The sequence below is a fragment of the Manis pentadactyla genome, chromosome 5, assembly GCF_030020395.1.
Source record: "Manis pentadactyla isolate mManPen7 chromosome 5, mManPen7.hap1, whole genome shotgun sequence".
NCBI lineage: Eukaryota > Metazoa > Chordata > Mammalia > Pholidota > Manidae > Manis > Manis pentadactyla.
Window position 1 is genome coordinate 67,980,576 of NC_080023.1, and position 18,298 is coordinate 67,998,873.

General features: G+C 36.9%; 1 protein-coding gene across 2 annotated transcripts in view; it reads left to right on the top strand.

The window, feature by feature from the left end:
• Positions 1-18,298, top strand: part of LOC118923036 (uncharacterized) — a 57,386-nt gene that overhangs the window by 18,410 nt on the left and 20,678 nt on the right. The gene's annotated exons all lie outside the window — the stretch shown is intronic.

Genomic DNA, 18,298 nt, shown 5'->3' on the forward strand with positions numbered 1-18,298 from the left:
ATTTTCGGGGTAGCCAAATTAGGCTTTGATCCTCTGTATAAACACAAACAGACCCTTTGCCTACACTTTTATATGCCCTTTATATCATTGTGTAGAACTCATTAGAGGTCACCACATAGGAACTGTTTTTTTGTTTGTTTTTTAATCATTAATCTACACTTACATGACGAATACTTTGTTTACTAGGCTCTCCCCTATACCAGGTCCCCCCTATATACTCCTTTACAGTCACTGTCCATCAGCGTAGCAAACTGTTGTAGAATCACTACTTGTCTTCTCTGTGTTGTACAGCCCTCCCCTTTCTCCCACCCCGCTATGGATGCTAATCTTAATACCCCTCTTTTTCTGCCCCCCCTTATCCCTCCCTACCCACCCATCCTCCCCAGTCCCTTTCCCTTTGGTACCTGTTAGTCCATTCTTGAGTTCTGTGATTCTGTTGCTGTTTTGTTCCTTCAGTTTTTCCTTTGTTCTTATATTCCACAGATGAGTGAAATCATTTGGTATTTCTCTTTCTCTGCTTGGCTTGTTTCACTGAGCATAATACCCTCCAGCTCCATCCATGTTGCTGCAAATGGTTGGATTTGCCCTTTTCTTATGGCTGAGTAGTATTCCATTGTGTATATGTACCACATCTTCTTTATCCATTCATCTATCGATGGACATTTAGGTTGCTTCCAATTCTTGGCTATTGTAAATAGTGCTGCGATAAACATAGGGGTACATTGGTCTTTCTCATACTTGATTGCTGCATTCTTAGGGTAAATTCCTAGGAGTGCAATTCCTGGGTCAAATGGTAGGTCTGTTTTGAGCATTTTGATGTACCTCCGTACTGCTTTCCACAATGGTTGAACAAGTTTACATTCCCACCAGCAGTGTAGGAGGGTTCCCCTTTCTCCACAGCCTCGCCAACATTTGTTGTTGTTTGTCTTTTGGATGGCAGCCATCCTTACTGGTGTGAGATGATACCTCATTGTAGTTTTAATTTGCATTTCTCTGATAATTAGCGATGTGGAGCATCTTTTCATGTGTCTGTTGACCATCTGTATTTCTTTTTTGGAGAACTGTCTGTTCAGTTCCTTTGCCCATTTTTTAATTGGGTTATTTGTTTTTTGTTTGTTGAGGCATGTGAGCTCTTTATATATTCTGAACGTCAAGCCTTTATCGGATGTGTCATTTTCAAAGATATTCTCCCATACTGTAGGGTTCCTTTTTGTTCTATTGATGGTGTCTTTTGCTGTACAGAAGCTTTTCAGCTTAATATAGTCCCACTTGTTCATTTTTGCTGTTGTTTTCCTTGCCCGGGGAGATATGTTCAAGAAGAGGTCACTCATGTTTATGTCTAAGAGGTTTGTGCCTATGTTTTCTTCCAAGAGTTTAATGGTTTCGTGACTTACATTCAGGTCTTTGATCCATTTTGAGTTTACTTTTGTATATGGGGTTAGACAATGGTCCAGTTTCATTCTCCTACATGTAGCTGTCCAGTTTTGCCAGCACCATCTGTTGAAGAGACTGTCATTTCGCCATTGTATGTCCATGGCTCCTTTATCAAATATTAATTGACCATATATGTCTGGGTTAATGTCTGGATTCTCTAGTCTGTTCCATTGGTCTGTGGCTCTGTTCTTGTGCCAGTACCAAATTGTCTTGATTACTATGGCTTTATAATAGAGCTTGAAGTTGGGGAGTGAGAGCCCCCCTACCTTTGCTTCTTTTAGAAGCAAGTCACACTTAAAGGGGAGGGGATTTTACAAGGAAGTGACTCCGTGGGGGTCACTATAGGGTGTGTCCATCACAATGCCTGAGAAAATAATTAAGGATAAGTGCTCTTGTGTTAAATTCATACATTTTCTCAAGAAGAATTCTGCATATTCAACACAGCCAAAATATATTATTAACATCATCACTCCCTGAAAACTAGTTGCTATGTGAAAATATGCACATTTTAAGCAGTTAACACATCTGATATAAAATTTGTTTAACATTTATAAACTAACCTGATAAGCTTTAAATCTGTAGGAAGTTTTATAGAAGTTGTTGAATTTCTTATACTATAATTAACATGCTATAATTGAGAGATTTTAAGATATATATAAATGTACCAAATGCCATTGAATGGACTATGAATATATTACCTTAACAAAATTTAGATAAGTCGTTTAGATTTAAAAAGGTTAGGAATTTTTAAAAGGAGGGAAAAAGGAAAAGGAACAAAAAGAAAAAGATTAATCATTCTTTTTAACTTGATTACATGTGCAAAGACCTTATTTCCAAATAAGGTCACACAGTCACAGGCATCCAGAGTTAGTACTTGAATATATCTTTTTGGGGGACACAATTTAACTAGCAACCCCTCTTTTTCACATTTCCCTAGTGGATTTCTCACAGAACATCAATTTTAAGTTACATGCTCCAGTAACCAGAAAGAACAGAGTTCTCTTTAAGGTAGATTTGATCACTTGACAAAGAACAAGGGTTTTTAATATTTTTCTTTAATACTCCTCAATAAAGTGAGATAATAACAAAAACACATAAAGTGAAATGTGAACATCTACAATTTCAAATCAAACCCTTTTTAGGTGAGTACTCATTTAACAGTTTGCTGTGTGATCTCCCAGAAGTATTTATATCTGTGTACATTTATATATATATATAAACTTACACATCTGTTTTAAAATCACAAAATGGATTATTAATTCAATGGGTAAAAGCTTATTCTTGGAGATTCTTGAATCTGAATCCTTGTCTTGCCTGTAGCTATGTAACATTGGGCAACTTACTAACTTCTCTCAATCTCAGTTTTCGTGTTTAGAAAATAGAGGATGATAATAGTACTATTTATATGGTAGTTTGGGAAATAAATCAGTTAATAAATGTGAAGTTCTTAGAACAGTGGCTGGCATATACTAAGTGTTCAATAAGTTATTTAATATTCTGAAGCTTACTTTTTTAATACAACTATATCTTACAGATCATTTTGTTAATATGAGTAGAGAACAAAAACAAAAAAAGAGCAATTAATAGAAAATAGTAACAAATATGGTAGATACTAATCCAACTATATCAATAGTCATCTTAAAAGTTAATGGTCCAACAAGTAATGACTATAGCATCTTACTATGCTGATAGACAGTGACCACAATAGAGGGGATGAGGACTTGATAAGATGGGTGAATGTTGAAACCACAGTATTTATGTGAAGCCATCCTAAGATTGTATGTCAATGATACTTTAATAAAACAAATATTCCTCATGAAAAACAAAGTTAGTGATCTAAATATACCAACAAAAAGATAAGTTTTCAGAATGGATCAAAAAACTGTCAAGAGAATGAGGAGACAAGCCACAAACTGGGAGAAAATATTTACAAAGGATAAACCTGATAAAGGACTGTTATCCAAAATACACAAAGAACTCTTAGAGCTCAACAATAAGAAAATAAACAACCTGCTTAAAAAATGGGCCAAAGACCTGGATAGCTCACCAAAAAAGATATACAGATGGAAAATAAACATATGGAAAGATTCTCAACATCATATGTCATTAGGGAATGGCAAATTAAAGCAGTGATGAAATACACCTAAACACTTACAGAATGGCCAAAATTCAAAACACTAACTGCAACAAATGCTGACAATGATATGAAGCAGTAAGAACTCTTGTTCACTGCTGGTGAGGCTGTAAAATGGTACAGCCACTTTGGACAACAGTTTGCTAGTTTCTTACAAAACTAAACATCTTTTTCCAAGCAATCCAACAGTTGTGTTCCTTGGTATTTACCCAAAGGAATTGAAATTTTATGCCCACACAAAACCCTTGTATGGATGTTATAGCAGTTTTATTCATAATTGCCAAAATGTGGGAACAACCAAGATATCTTCCCATAGGTAAATGGATAAATAAAAATTAATACATCCAAACAATGGACTATTTATTCAGCACTAAAAAGAAAGGACATATCAAACCATGGAAAGAGAGGGAGGGACCATAAGTGCATTTTACCTAAGTGAAAGAAGCCAATCTGAAAAGGCTAAATGGTGTATGATTCCAGCTATATAACTGCCTGAAAAAGGCAAAGCTATGGAGACCATTTTATGGAGGCAAAGTAAAGACCAGTTGTTATCAGGGCTTAAGTAGAAGGGAGGAATGAATAGGTGGAGCACAGAGGATATTAAGGGCAGTGAAACTGTTCTATGTGACACTGTAATGGTAAGTACATGTCATTATACATTTGTGCAAACCCATAGAATGTACACCACCAACAGTGAATGAACCCTGATGTAAACTATGGACTTGGGATGATAATAATGTATCATGTAGGGTCATCCATTGTAACAAATGTACAGCACTAGGGAGGGATACAATAAAATCTATTTTATTTCAAGAAAATAAAATTTGTATTTCACTTCTATATAGATGAAATACAATAAAAATCAAGATGACAGCAGGAGGGGCGGAAGATGGCGGCGTGAGTAGAGCAGCGGAAATCTCCCAAAACCACATATATCTATGAAAATATAACAAAGACAACCCTTCCTAGAATAAAGACCAGAGGACACAGGACAATATCCAGACCACATCGGCACCTGAGAGAACCCAGCGCCTCGCAAACGGGGTAAGATACAAGCCCCGGCCCCGTGGAACCCGGGCGCCCCTCCCCCCAGCTCCTGGCGGGAGAAGAATAGGCAGAGCGGGAGGGAGACGGAGCACAGGACTGCTGAACACCCAGCCCCAGCCATCCGGGCCAGAGTGCAGACACAGTACATGCCCAGGGGGCCCTGGATGCTAGGGAAACAGGGCAGCAAGAACAGTGAGTGGGCACCGGAGGCCAGGTGCCGGAGGACATAAGAAAAGCGCGCGACCATTTTTTTTTTTGCTGTTTTGTTTTGGCAAGCGCTTTTTGGAAGTCTTAAAGGGATAGGGCCCCCAATACTAGGGAAACAGGGCAGCGAGAACAGTGAGCAGGCACCGGTGGCCTGGCGCCGGAGGACACCAGAAAAACGCGCGACCATTTTTTTTTTTTCTGTTTTGTTCTGGCGAGCGCTTTTTGGAAGTCTTAAAGGGATAGGGCCCCCAATCCTAGGGAAACAGGGCAGCAAGACCGGTGAGCAGATGCCTGATGCTGGCGCCAGAGAATAAAGAAAAACAAGCGGCCACGTTTTTTGTTTTGTTTTGTTTTGTTTTTGTTTTTGTTTTTTTTTAATTAAAAAAACATTTTTTTTTTAATTTAAATTTTTTTGTGTGTGGTCGTTTTGTTTTGGCGGGTGCTTTTTGGAAGTCTTAAAGGGGAAGGGTGGGACACTTAATCCAGAGGTAGGGAATCCGGGGATCTCTGGGCACCCTAACCCCTGGGCTGCAGGGAGCAGGGAGGCCCCTTACGGAGATAAATAGCCTCCAGGCCGCTCCCCATCCAACGCGACTCCACCACTTTGGAGCAGAGGCCCGAACCAGGCCACACCCACAGCAACAGCAGAGATAAACTCCATAGCAGCCGGGCAGGAAGCAGAAGCCCTGTCTGCGCGCAGCTGCCCAGCACAAGCCACTAGAGGTCGCTGTTCTCCCAGGAGAGGAGGGCCACAAACCAACAAGAAGGGAAGTTCTTCCAGCCATCACTTGTCCCAGTTCTGCAAACTATTCCTATCACCATGAAAAGGCAAAGCTACAGGCCGACAAAGATCACAGACACAACACGAGAGAAGGAGACAGACCTAACCAGTCTTCCTGAAAAAGAATTCAAAATAAGAATCATAAACATGCTGACAGAGATGCAGAGAAATATGCAAGAGAAATGGGATGAAGTCCGGAGGGAGATCACAGATGCCAGAAAGGAGATCGCAGAAATGAAACAAACTCTGGAAGGGTTTATAAGCAGAATGGATAGGATGCAAGAGGCCATTGATGGAATTGAAACCAGAGAACAGGAACGCATAGAAGCTGACAGAGAGAGAGATAAAAGGATCTCCAGGAATGAAACAATATTAAGAGAACTGTGTGACCAATCCAAAAGGAACAATATCCGTATTATTGGGGTTCCAGAAGAAGAAGAGAGAGGAAAAGAAATGGAAAGTATCTTAGAAGAAATAATTTCTGAATACTTCCCCAAACTGGGGGAGGAAATAATCGAACAGACCACGGAAATACACAGAACCCCCAACAGAAAGGATCCAAGGAGGACAACACCAAGACACATAATAATTAAAATGGCAAAGATCAAGGACAAAGAAAGAGTTTTAAAGGCAGCTAGAGAGAAAAAGGTCACCTATAAAGGAAAACCCATCAGACTTCTCGACAGAAACCCTACAGGCCAGAAGAGAATGGCATGATATATTTAATACAATGAAACAGAAGGGCCTTGAACCAAGGATACTGTATCCAGCACGACTATCATTCGAATATGATGGTGGGATTAAACAATTCCCAAACAAAAGCTGAGGGAATTTGCTTCCCACAAACCATCTCTACAGAACATCTTACAGGGACTGCTCTAGATGGGAGCACTCCTAGAAAGAGCACAACACAAAACACCCGACATATGAAGAATCGAGTAGGAGGAATAAGAAGGGAGAGAAGAAAAGAATCTCCAGACAGTGTATATAACAGCTCAATAAGTGAGCTAAGTTAGGCAGTAAGATACTAAAGAGACTAACCTTGAACCTTTGGTAACCACAAATTTAAAGCCTACAATGGCAATAAGTACATATCTTTCAATAGTCACCCTAAATGTTAATGGGCTGAATGCACCAATCAAAAGACACAGAGTAATAGAATGGATAAAAAAGCAAGACCCATCTATATGCTACTTACAAGAAACTCACCTCAAACCCAAAGACATGTACAGACTAAAAGTCAAGGGATGGAAAAACATATTTCAAGCAAACAACAGCGAGAAGAAAGCAGGGGTTGCAGTACTAATATCAGACAAAATAGACTTCAAAACAAAGAAAGTAACAAGAGATAAAGAAGGACACTACATAATGATAAAGGGCTCAGTCCAACAAGAGGATATAACCATTCTAAATATATATGCACCCAACACAGGAGCACCAGCATATGTGAAACAAATACTAACAGAACTAAAGGGGGATATAGACTGCAATGCATTCATTCTAGGAGACTTCAACACAACACTCACCCCAAAGGATAGATCCACTGGGCAGAAAATAAGTAAGGACATGGAAGCACTGAACAACACAGTAGAGCAGATGGACCTAATAGACATCTACAGAACTCTACATCCAAAAGCAACAGGATATACATTCTTCTCAAGTGCACATGGAACATTCTCCAGAATAGACCACATACTAGGCCACAAAAAGAGCCTCAGAAAATTCCAAAAAATTGAAATCCTAACAATTTTTCAGACCACAAAGGCATAAAACTAGAAATAAACTGTACAAATAAAGCAAAGAGGCTCACAAACACATGGAGGCTTAACAACACCCTCCTAAATAATCAATGGGTCAATGACCAAATCAAAATGGAGATCCAGCAATATATGGAAACAAATGACAACAACAACACTAAGCCCCAACTTCTGTGGGACGCAGCAAAAGCAGTCTTAAGAGGAAAGTATATAGCAATCCAAGCATATTTTAAAAAGGGAGAACAATCCCAAATGAATGATCTAATGTCACAATTATCGAAATTGGAAAAAGAAGAACAAATGAGGCCTAAGGTCAGCAGAAGGAGGGACATAATAAAGATAAGAGAAGAAATAAATAAAATTGAGAAGAATAAAACAATAGGAAAAATCAATGAAACCAAGAGCTGGTTCTTCGAGAAAATAAACAAAATAGATAAGCCTCTAGCCAGACTTATTAAGAAGAAAAGAGAGTCAACACAAATCAACAGTATCAGAAACGAGAAAGGAAAAATCACGACGGACCTCACAGAAATACAAAGAATTATTAGAGAATACTATGAAAACCTATATGCTAACAAGCTGGGAAACCTAGGAGAAATGAACAACTTCCTAGAAAAATACAACCTTCCACGATTGACCCAGAAAGAAACAGAAAATCTAAACAGACCAATTACCAGCAACGAAATTGAAGCAGTAATCAAAAAACTACCAAAGAACAAAACCCCCAGGCCAGATGGATTTACCTCGGAATTTTATCAGACATACAGGGAAGACATAATACCCATTCTCCTTAGAGCTTTCCAAAAAAGAGAGGAGGAGGGGATACACCCAAACTCATTCTATGAAGCTAACATCACCCTAATACCAAAACCAGGCAAAGACCCCACCAAAAAAGAAAACTACAGACCAATATCCCTGATGAACGTAGATGCAAAAATACTCAACAAAATATTAGCAAACCGAATTCAAAAATACATCAAAAGGATCATACACCATAACCAAGTGGGATTCATCCCAGGGATGCAAGGATGGTACAACATTCGAAAGTCCATCAACATCATCCACCACATCAACAAAAAGAAAGACAAAAACCACATGATCATCTCCATAGATGCTGAAAAAGCATTTGACAAAGTTCAACATCCATTCATGATAAAAACTCTCAGCAAAATGGGAATAGAGGGCAAGTACCTCAACATAATAAAGGCCATCTATGATAAACCCACAGCCAACATTATATTGAACAGCGAGAAGCTGAAAACATTTCCTCTGAGATCGGGAACTAGACAGGGATGCCCACTCTCCCCACTGTTATTTAACATTGTACTAGAGGTCCTAGCCACGGCAATCAGACAAAACAAAGAAATACAAGGAATCCAGATTGGTAAAGAAGAAGTTAAACTGTCACTATTTGCAGATGACATGATACTGTACATAAAAAACCCTAAAGACTCCACCCCAAAACTACTAGAACTGATATCGGAATACAGCAAAGTTGCAGGATACAAAATCAACACACAGAAATCTGTGGCTTTCCTATACACTAACAATGAACCAACAGAAAGAGAAATCAGGAAAACAACTCCATTCACAGTTGCATCAAAAAAAAAAATACCTAGGCATAAACCTAAATAAGGAAGTGAAAGACTTATACTCTGAAAACTACAAGTCACTCTTATGAGAAATTAAAGGGGACACTAACAGATGGAAACTCATCCCATGCTCGTGGCTAGGAAGAATTAATATCGTCAAAATGGCCATCCTGCCCAAAGCAATATACAGATTTGATGCAATCCCTATGAAACTACCAGCAACATTCTTCAATGAACTAGAACAAATAATTCAAAAATTCATATGGAAACACCAAAGACCCCGAATAGCCAAAGCAATCCTGAGAAAGAAGAATAAAGTAGGGGGGATCTCACTCCCCAACTTCAACCTCTACTATAAAGCCATAGTAATCAAGACAATTTGGTACTGGCACAAGAACAGAGCCACAGACCAATGGAACAGACTAGAGAATCCAGACATTAACCCAGACATATATGGTCAATTAATATTTGATAAAGGAGCCATGGACATACAATGGCGAAATGACAGTCTCTTCAACAGATGGTGCTGGCAAAACTGGACAGCTACATGTAGGAGAATGAAACTGGACCATTGTCTAACCCCATATACAAAAGTAAACTCAAAATGGATCAAAGACCTGAATGTAAGTCACGAAACCATTAAACTCTTGGAAGAAAACATAGGCACAAACCTCTTAGACATAAACATGAGTGACCTCTTCTTGAACATATCTCCCCGGGCAAGGAAAACAACAGCAAAAATGAATAAGTGGGACTATATTAAGCTGAAAAGCTTCTGTACAGCAAAAGACACCATCAATAGAACAAAAAGGAACCCTACAGTATGGGAGAATATCTTTGAAAATGACACATCCGATAAAGGCTTGACGTTCAGAATATATAAAGAGCTCACACGCCTCAACAAACAAAAAAGAAATAACCCAATTAAAAAATGGGCAGAGGAACTGAACAGACAGTTCTCCAAAAAAGAAATACAGATGACCAACAGACACATGAAAAGATGCTCCACATCGCTAATTATCAGAGAAATGCAAATTAAAACTACAATGAGTTATCATCTCACACCAGTAAGGATGGCTGCCATCCAAAAGACAAACAACAACAAATGTTGGTGAGGCTGTGGAGAAAGTGGAACCCTCCTACACTGCTGGTGGGAATGTAAGTTAGTTCAACCATTGTGGAAAGCAGTATGGAGGTACATCAAAATGCTCAAAACAGACTTACCATTTGACCCAGGAATTGCACTCCTAGGAATTTACCCTAAGAATGCAGCAATCAAATATGAGAAAGATCAGTGCACCCCTATGTTTATCGCAGCACTATTTACAATAGCCAAGAATTGGAAGCAACCTAAATATCCATCGATAGATGAATGGATAAAGAAGATGTGGTACATATACACAATGGAATACTACTCAGCCATAAGAAAAGGGCAAATCCAACCATTTGCAGCAACATGGATGGAGCTGGAGGGTATTATGCTCAGTGAAACAAGCCAAGCGGAGAAAGAGAAATACCAAATGATTTCACTTATCTGTGGAATATAAGAACAAAGGAATAACTGAAGGAACAAAACAGCAGCAGAATCACAGAACTCAAGAATGGACTAACAGGTACCAAAGGGAAAGGGACTGGGGAGGATGGGTGGGTAGGGAGGGATAAGGGGGGGCAGAAAAAGAGGGGTATTAAGATTAGCATCCATAGCGGGGTGGGAGAAAGGGGAGGGCTGTACAACACAGAGAAGACAAGTAGTGATTCTACAACAGGTTGCTACGCTGATGGACAGTGACTGTAAAGGAGTATATAGGGGAGACCTGGTATAGGGGAGAGCCTAGTAAACAAAGTATTCGTCATGTAAGTGTAGATTAATGATTAAAAAACAAACAAACAAAAAAACAGTTCCTATGTGGTGACCTCTAATGAGTTCTACACAATGATATAAAGGACATATAAAAGTGTAGGCAAAGGGTCTGTTTGTGTTTATCCAGAGGATCAAAGCCTAATTTGGCTACCCCGAAAATGAACTAAGATACGATATGAAAAAGAACTTCCAACATCAGTACTCTCGGGAAGACTCATGACAGAAGATGATCAGAAAAAAAAAAAAAAAAAAAAAAAAACTTCAACAAAAATCCACGCACTGTCACAGGTGTAGATGCACTCATCCCACCAGTTCCTGGACCTGCCATGGGAAAGATGAAGGAGATATCTAAGCTGGCCTGTGCATACAGTAAAACAAAAATTGGACTGGATCTATACTGTTGGAACTCAACCAAGAATTAGGAGAAGTGCAAATTGTAGCCCTCCAAAATCTTACAACCACAGACTATTTATCGTTAAAAGAACATATGGGATATGAACAGTCCCCAGGAATGGGTTGTTCTAGTTTATCTGAATTCTCTCAGACTGTTTAAGTTCAGTCGGACAATATCCACCATATCATAGATAAGTTTTCACAAATGCCTAAGGTGCCTAACTGGTTTTCTTGGTTTCACTGGAGATGGCTGGTAATTACAGGTATGCTTTGGTTAGGTAACTATATTCCTATTATGTTAATGTGTGTGCACAATTTAATTACTCGTTTAAAACCTATCCATGCTGAAGTTACTCTACAAGAAGATATGTCAAAGAAATAATCAATCTTCCCAGGTTTTCTTCTGCCTGCTACTTCTATAGCTTTTCTTCTTCCTACCTAATCACAACCTTTAAATAGAACTCGTGCCACATGTCGAATTTACCGAGTATCATAATTCTTCCAAGTGGTAAAGACACCTCAAGACAAATGCTGGGCATAGAAGCCACAGGGCATAAATATGCAAAGAAGTAAAAAGCTAACCTTTTCAAACAATAAGGCTTCTCTCTCACTTACCAACTTAACATTTCCCTGTATGGCCCCGGAAGATGACTGGTTAGCCAGAGACGGGTAAGATTCCTCAAGGGAGGAACAACCTAAGACAGGCACAGTCGCAGGGGGCCATCTGGTGAGAAAATGGGGAGCAGCAGAGGTGAGGCTTAGAACCTCCCCCCTCATGTTCTGAGAGAAATCTTTGGCATACATGGATGTTTATTGCCCTCATCTAGCTCGGATTAACACATAGTCTACAGGCACACACCTGATCATCTACATTTGCTCTCTTACAACACTAAACTCTGTTTTCTACCTTTATCTTGTATCTACCTACCACTTCAGCATTTTATTAAAAATAATAATAATATAGAAATGTGGTATCCACATATAAATCAACTTTAAAAATCAAATGAATATTCATATTTGAACTGACTGTTTATAGTTAATAATGCATGAGCAAAACCAAAAGTTTCTGTGATGACTGCCCTTGCACTGTTCAACATGTAACTTATTCACTATGTAAGAATTTGTACTCCATGTAAGAATTTGTTCATTATGCATCAGAAGATTGGAGACTGACGAAAATTAGGCTTAGGGTGGATTAATGATTGTGCATTGAGTACTGACCCCCCTATACAGAAATTTATTGTGGTTAACAACTATTTGATCAATAAATATGAGAGATGCCCTCACAAAAAAAAAAAAAAAAGATTAGCATGCATGGGGGGGTAGGAGAAAAGGGAGGGCTGTACAACACAGAGAAGGCAAGTAGGGATTCGACAACATTTTGCTATGCTGATGGACAGTGACTGTAAAGGTGTTTATAGGGGGGACCTGGTATAGGGGAGAGCCTAGTAAACATAATATTCGTCATGTAAGTGTAGATTAGTGATACCAAAAAAAAAAGGGCAGTTCCTGTGTGGTAACCTCCAATGAGTTCTACACAAGAGTATAAAGGGCATATAAAAGTGTAGGCAAAGGGTCTGTTTGTGTTTATACAGAGGATCAAAGCCTAATTGGGCTACCCCGAAATTGAACTAAGATACGATATGAAAAAGAACTTCCAACATCAGCACTCACTGGAAGACTCATGCCAGAAGATGATCATCAAAAAACTCCAACAAAGATCCACGCACTGCTACAGCTGTAGATGCACTCATCCCACCAGTTCCTGGACTTGCCACGGGAATGAGGAAGGAGATATCTAAGCTGGCCTGTGCATACAGTAAAACAACAAATTTGACTGGATCTGTACTGTTGGAACTCAATCAAGAATTAGGAGAAGTGCAAATTGTAGCACTCCAAAATCTTACAACTACAGACTATTTACTGTTAAAAGAACATAAGGGATGTGAACATTCCCCAGGAATGGGTTGTTTTAATTTGTCTGATTTCTCTCAGACTGTTCAAGTTCAGTTGGACAATATCCACCATATCATAGATAAGTTTTCACAAATGCCTAAGGTGCCTAACTGGTTTTCTTGGTGTCACTGGAGATGGCTGGTAATTACAGGTATGCTTTGGTTATGTAACTATACTCTATTATGTTAATGTGTGTGCGCAATTTAAGTAGTAGCTTAAAACCTATACATGCTGAAGTTACTCTACAAGAAGATATGTCAAAGAAATAATCAATCTTCCCATGTTTTCTTCTGCCTGCTACTTCTATAGCTTTTCTTCTTCCTTCCTAATTACAACCCTTAAATAGAATTCGTGCCTCATATCAATAATTCTTCCAAGTGGTAAAGATACCTCAAGACAAATGCTGGGCATAGAAGCTACAGGGCATAAATATGCAAAAAAATAAAAAGCTAACCATTTCAAACAATAAGGCTTCTCTCTCACTTACCAACTTTACATTTCCCTGTATGGCCCCGGAAGATGACTGGTTAGCCAGAGACGGGTAAGATTCCTCAAGGGAGGAACAACCTAAGACAGGCACAGTCGCAGGGGGGTCATCAGGTGAGAAATTGGGGATCAACAGAGGTGAGGCTTAGAACCTCACCCCCCCTGTTCTGAGAGAAATCTTCTGCATATGTGGATGTTTTATTGCCCTTGTCTAGCTTGGATTAACACATAGTCTACAGGCACACACCTGATCATCTACATTTGCTCTCTTACAACACTAAACTATGTTTTCTACCTTTATGTTGTATCTACCTACCACTTCAGCATCTTATTAAAAATAATAAAGAGAGAAATGTGGTATCCACATATAAATCAAGTATAAAAATCAAATGTGTATTCATATTTGAACTGACTGTTTATAGTTCATAATGCATGAGCAAAACCAAAAGTTTCTGTGATGACTGCCCTTGTACTGTTCACCATGTAACTTATTCACTATGTAAGAATTTGTTCTCCATGTAAGAACTTGTTCGTTATGCTTCAGAAGATTGGAGACTGACGAAAATTAGGCTTGGGGTGGATTAATGATTGTGCATTGAGCATTGACTCCCCTATACAGAATTTTATTGTTGTTAACAACCATTTGATCAATAAATATGAGAGATGCCCTAACAACAACAACCAAGAAAAAGTACACACTTCCAATTGTAAAATAAATAAGCAACCGGGATGTAATGTATAGCATAAGGAATATAGTCAAAATATTGTAACAACTTGGTATGGTGATAGCTGGTACTTAGAATTATCATGTATATAAATGTTGAATCACTGTGTTGTACACCTGAAACTAATGTAATGTAATACTGTGTGTCAACTACCCTTCAATAAAAAATAATTATCTAAAAAAAAAAAAAAAAAAAAAAAAAAAAAAAAAAAAACACTAAACTATGTTTTCTACCTTTATCTTGTATCTACCTACCACTTCAGAATTTTATTAAAAATAATAATAATAAAGAGAGGAATGTGGTATCCACATATAAATCAAGTATAAAAATCAAATGAGTATTCATATTTGAACTGACTGTTTATAGTTCATAATGCATGAGCAAAACCGAAGGTTTCTGTGATGGCTGCCCTTGTACTGTTCACCATGTAAGAACTTATTCACTATGTAAGAATTTGTTCTCCATGTAAGAACTTGTTTGTTATGCCTCAGAAGATTGGAGACTGACGAAAATTAGGCTTGGGGTGGATTAATGATTGTGCATTGAGCATTGACTCCCCTATACAGAATTTTATTGTTGTTAACAACCATTTGATCAATAAATGAGAGATGCCCTCAAAAAAAAAAAAATCAAGATGACAGCTCAATTTCCACACTGAGGAATTAAGTAACTGATGTAAAAAATATTATGACCGAAAATATTGATAAAATTTTGGAGAGTGAAGAAAGATCGAATATCTTCACTAACAGAGCAGATGATCCCCAAACAACTGTAAGTGATGCACACCTGTTTTGATATTCAAACAATGTGCTAAGCCATAGGATTACTGCCCTTGAAACAAACTGCCAAAAGCAAGACATACTAGTGATAGTGTGAGTGTCCTATGTCACTAAATTATGGTTTTGTCAAAATATTGGAATGCTGCTAAGCTGTTTTTTAAGTCATAGAGTATTCTTTTAAAATAAAAGTATAAACATTATCTATAGCCCTCTTAAAACCTTTGTCCACACAGAGTAGTGTCCAACCTCTCTAACATAATCAGCTTTCTTCTGACCATATTTCCAGTCATATCACCCAGTCACAGTCCCATAATTTATAAATCTCAAAAAATACCAAACTATTTGTAGTTCTCCAAAATACACATCACATTATTTCACACCTTTATACATGCTGTTTCCTCTCATTTTCCTTGCCCCAAAAAACTCATCCATCAAAACCCAACTCATTGCCCAGGCAGAGTTATCACTCTCTCATCTCTGCAATTTCTGCACCTTTAATTTACTGGTTCTTTCAACGAATATCTCTTTAGGATCTACTGTCTGCCAGGCTCTATATGAGGCAATAAGAATATAATGATGAATATTATAACCACAACCCCAGCAAACACTCAATGTTAGTTAAATTAAATGCTGTTTATTTGAACAAAGCAATCCTCTACATTATTTTTATAGCAGGAAAAAGATAAGGTCACATCAGTTTATATCTGCAAAGGGTAATTATGAAGTAAATCATTATCCTGGATTGCAGCTGAACTTTATGAGAGACATAACACAAGAGCACAGATAATACTGTTAAAGTCATTTAGATTCATTCACTATTCATTAATAAGCATTCTTTGAGGTTCTTTTGTGTCTAAGCTATTATGCTGGTCATTTTCAGGCATACAAGAATAAAATATGATACTTGACACAGTTTAATATACTGCAGAAGACATATTTATATAAACCTAACTATAAAGTATGAATTAAGTGTCGTAATACATGGATAAAGCATAACAGCCAAACAGTGGAAAGCTGATAGTATCTACATCCTTCCAAAGCATTTTGAAATTACAGTCATGAAATTCCATAATCCACAGTACCTTACTCTGTTATATTGGGAACTATGTATGATATTTAAATATTGTGTGTCTCGGATGCCATAGTTAAGAATCCTGAGAAAAATTAACTATTTTATTATGAAATATTTATTTCAAGCATATGAAAAAGTTTTGAGAATAATATGTCTAACACCCTTGTAATCATCAGACTGCTTTATCTGGCCTTAATATTTTGCCACATTTGATTTGGGCCTTTGTTTTTTAAAGAAAGAAAATACACAAATATATATATTTACAAATATAAGGAAATATTATAAATCAATAAATAAAAGTATATTATAAACCTATATATAAGGAAATAATTATATGAATATAATTAAAGTCCCCTGTGTACCTTTCCCAAGTTCAATCCACACCCTCACCAGAAGAACCACCATTGTAAATTAGATGTGAATCATTTGCATGCATGTTTGATTCCTCTTCTGTATATGTATAGCTATATATATATATATATATATATATAAATAATTGGTTTACATTTTTTAACTTTGTATTTATGACATTATAAAGTACATATCCTGCAACCTGAGTTTTTAGTTCAACATATGCTTCTGAAATGTATTCATTCTGATATACTTAGCTCTAATTTATCAATTTAACTTCTGACAGCATATCATTACCATTTAAAAAAACACAATGTACTTTAGCCCTTATCCTTTTAATAAACATTAATGTAGATTCCAACTATTCTTTATTACTAACAACACTGCATTGAACACCTTTCTACATGTCTCTTGGTACACTTTTTTTATTGAAGTATAGTTGATATACAGTATTGGTTTCAGGTATACAACATAGTGATTTGACAATTATATACATTACAAAGTGCTCACCATAGATGTAGTAACCATCTATCACCATACAAAATTACTATAATATTATTGACTATTATTTTGGTATACTTTTGCAAAAATGTTTCTAAGACAGTGGTCTATAGTTTTTTTCAGCATACTTATAAAAAATTCTTGAGGATGGGTTTAAATATGTATACAAATTATATTCTATAATATATATTATTAAACATAGAAAGCTATAAATTAAAATAGATAAAGATGAAACAAAATGTTAAATAACTTGTTTTCTTAACACAAAACTAATTCTGAGAAAAATATTAATAGTAATGTATTTGAGTAATTGTTATTAAGTGAGGTCTAATTAAAAATCATTTTTCTTAATATCTAAATACAGCTGATGAAATACTCAAACTAGAAGCAGAGACATATCCTTTGCCATTTTCTTGTTTATATTTGCCTCATTAGTTCAGTGTTTAGGCCATGTGTCTTTTTAGTTTAGTTAAAACTAAGTAATATTACCCATAAACACCTTAACTTTCATAATATACCATTTTACATACACACACCTAGAGAAGGTGTCAATGCCCATTCAAAAGTTCAACATTAATACATTCCCATTTTCTTATTTTTTAGATTAAAATAAATAAATAGAGCCTCTAATATTTTCCTGTTCTCCAATGGATCATCTTATGCAACTCCCTGGAGTGCTTGATCCCATTTTGGAAACCTCACTCTACAATATATACATAGAAATAGAATCACTGGATCTTAAAATTTGTACATCCTCAAATTAACCAAATATTTCAAAATTGCTTTCCAAAGTGTTTGCCAATTTATACTTCCATCAAAAGTATATGAGGTTTTCTGTTGCTCCACTTTCTTCCCAATACTTGGGATTAAGAGATTATAATTTTTAACAATCTAGTGGGGAAAAGAGAGTAATTGTCTTAACTTGCATTTCCCTAATTTTGAGTAACACTGAGCAGTTTCAAGCATTATTAGAGCTTCTTCCATGAATAGCTTGTTGATATCCTTTGTCCATTTTGCTAATGGGGTCTTTTTTAATAATTTGTAGGATATATATATAAAGTGCTTATTTGTAAGTATTACGATAAAGAATGAGAATACAATTCTTTATTCTAATACTTAAAAACATACCTTATTTTATTGCACTTCATTTAATTGTACTCTGCAGAGAGATTGCATGTTTTACAGATTGAAGGTTTATGGCAACCCTGCCTAAAGAAAGTCT